The sequence below is a fragment of the Triticum aestivum genome, chromosome 5B, assembly GCF_018294505.1.
Source record: "Triticum aestivum cultivar Chinese Spring chromosome 5B, IWGSC CS RefSeq v2.1, whole genome shotgun sequence".
Taxonomy (NCBI): domain Eukaryota; kingdom Viridiplantae; phylum Streptophyta; class Magnoliopsida; order Poales; family Poaceae; genus Triticum; species Triticum aestivum.
The window spans coordinates 476,680,907-476,684,064 of record NC_057807.1 but is presented as its reverse complement, the minus strand read 5'-3'; positions in this window follow the sequence as shown (position 1 = coordinate 476,684,064).

Sequence of the window (3,158 nt, the reverse complement as noted above, 5' to 3'; positions counted from 1 at the left end):
GGCCGCGAGATCTGTCTCGGCGCGCTCGTTTTCATCGCCGACGACTCCGCGTGGCTTCAAGAAGCTCCCCTGGACATTGAGGCGCTCCCCGCCCGAGGGGCGACGCACTTCCGAGCGTGTGTTCGCGGCGTTCTCCTCCGGCAGCCGTCGACTCAGTATCAGTCGGCTCCAATGGTGTTTTCACTCCCCGCTGTTCGCCGCCGCAAGCGGTCCGGTCGATCACGGCTTCAGCGGTGGGTGAAGCACGTGATGGCTCGGCGTTCGGCCACCCATCAAGTCGCGGCAATCGAGCCCGACGAAACTCTCCATGGCATGTTCGATCTGTCGACTGGCTCCGTGGAGACCGCATCCAAGTGCGATAGCAACGACCCTGCGGCTGAAGTCTTGATGGTCGACGGGCCTCACAGCCCACCTGGTTTCCGCCGTAAGGACGGCGGAGACGGGGGCGGCGATCCGTCGCACGTCCATGAGGAATACCGATCGAACCCCTCTCTTCGCAACAGTGGGAAGAACTTCGTCGCCGCAACATGGATGCACTCCACACGCCCATCGTTGGAGAAACCCCCGAGGCCCGGGCCTTGGAGGAGGTGCACCTAGCTAATTTGGCTGAGCGCACTCGACTGGATAACCTTCAGCGCGCTCTCGACGAGCGCGCTCAGGAGCGGATCCATGAGTCCAGTCGACGATAGCTTTTTCCGCCTCCACCTAAGGTATACCGTACTCCGATCCAGAACCTCACATCTGCGGCCCGAATAGCAGAGTCAATCCAACCTTCCCAGTCGGAGGCCGGCAGAGGGTTGATGCAGATCTGGGCCTTGCTTCGGGCAGCAGGAGAGCAAAACACAGCAGTCTCTCAGTCACGGAATAGGATTCACAGCAGGTCCGTTGTAGCGGACACAGTTCAGTCGGCCCACAGCCCAAGATCGCCCCTGCGACATGAGGGCCGCGGACAGTATGATCATCCACTCGACCGCGACAATCATCGTCGAGGACCCATGCCTCCTCCGAGGAGTGCGTCATTTGTGCCTCGGCGGAACGATGACAGACGCCGTCACAGTGGCGAGCGCAGAGCCTCAGTCCACCCAAGGGAACCAGGCTTTGACGCGAGATCCATCCTCGTTCAAGGCCTGGTCGACCGGAACAAGGCACACAGAGAAGACCCTGGCAGAGATTGTCCAGGCGGCAGCAGAGTGCATGTTTCCGGTCCGGAGTGTTTTAGCAGGGCCATCAGGGCGGCGGTGATTCCTCCCAACTTCAGGTTGGCGACCCAAGTCAGCAAGTTCACTGGAGAATCCAAGCCTGAAACTTGACTTGAGGATTACTGAGTGGCTGTGCAGATTGGCGGTGGAAATGATGAAGTAGCAATGAAACATCTCCCTCTGATGTTGGAAGGCTCAGCCCGAGCGTGGTTGACTCAGTTAGCCCCGAGCAGTATATACAGTTGGGAAGAGCTGGCTCGAGTATTCGTCAGGACCTTCGAAGGCACGTGCAAACAACCTGCAGGATTGATTGAGTTGCAACATTGTGTGCAGAAGCCGAGTGAGACCTTGAGAGATTTCATTCAGAGGTGGTCCACTCTGCATTACACCGTTGAAAATATATCAGAGCATCAAGTAGTGTGCGCCTTCAAGGAGGGCGTTAAATACCAACAGTTAGTCCTGAAATTTGGTCGAACTGGTGATATGACTCTGACTCGGATGATGGAAATAGCCACTCGGTACGCTAACGGGGAAGAAGAGGATCGACTCCATAGCGGAAAGAGTAAGCCACTCGGCCAAGAGACCGATGGGGGTAATTCCAATCGGAAGCAGAAGCGCAAGGCCGAGCCCGCTGCACCCGGTGAGATCGCAGTGGTGGCTCAAGGAAAGTTTAAGGGAAAACCTAAGGGACCCTGCCCCCTAAGAAAGTGAAAGATCAGGCGGGAAATGATGTGTTGGATTTACCGTGTCACATCCACATGAAGAAGGATGAAGAGGGGAATCTGATTTACCCTAAACACACTACTCGACAGTGTTGACTCCTGATCCAGCAATCCCGAGGAGATCAACCCAGTGAAAAAGGAAAGGAGTCGGATAGAGACGAGGATGAGGAAGAAGACGACGGTTATCCTAAAGTCAATTCAACCCTAATGATTTTTGCTGACGTTGAGAGCAAGAGTCGATTGAAAGTCATCAACAGATAAGTGAATATGGTCGCTCCGGCGGCGACGGCCACATACCTGAAATGGTCTCAGACATCCATCACATTCGACCAGTCTGACCATCCTGCTCATGTAGCCACCCCCGGGAGGCAAGCACTGGTGGTCGACCCTGTGGTTGGAGGTACTAGACTGACTAAAGTACTGATGGACGGTGGCAGTGGTCTGAACATCCTTTATGCTGAAACCTGGGATGTGCATTCTGATGTCCAAACTTAGCGAGAGCAACATGAGTTTTCATGGTGTTATCCCTAGAAAGAAAGCCGAATCACTCGGCCAGATCACCCTCGACGTGGTTTTCGGTGATTCCAAACATTACCGTAAGGAGAAGTTGACATTTGAAGTCGTGGATTTCCAGAGTGCTTATCATCCATTCTGGGTAGGCCATCCTATGCACATTTTATGGCTCAACCATATGTGTATCTCAAGCTGAAGATGCGTGGCCCCAAAGGTGTGATCATGGTTACTGGCAATCGGCAGAATGCAGAGGAATGTTTCCAGAAAGGTTCCAAGATCGCCAATGCGCAGATGGCAGCAGTTGAATTCCAACAGTATCAGAAGAATGCAGATCTGAGTGATTTTCTCCGAGCCAAGAAGCCTACTACAGATTCTGCATTTCTGTCGACTGGTGAAACAAAGCTGATTCATATTCACCCGACCGATCCCAATGCTGCACCGACTCATATATCAACAACACTCGACAGCAAATAGGAAGAAGCGCTCATCCAGTTCCTCCATGAGAACTGGGACATCTTTGCATGGAAACCCTCTGACATGCCGGGTGTTCCCAGGGGACTGGCTGAGCACCGTTTGCGGGTCAATCCCAAGGTAAAACCCGTCAAAGAGCATCTTCGGCGGTCCGCCGTGCAGAAGAGGAAAGCAATTGGCGAGGAGGTGGCTCGGCTGCTAGCAGCAGAGTTCATCCGTGGGATCTACCACTCCGAGTGGCTTGCCAATGTCG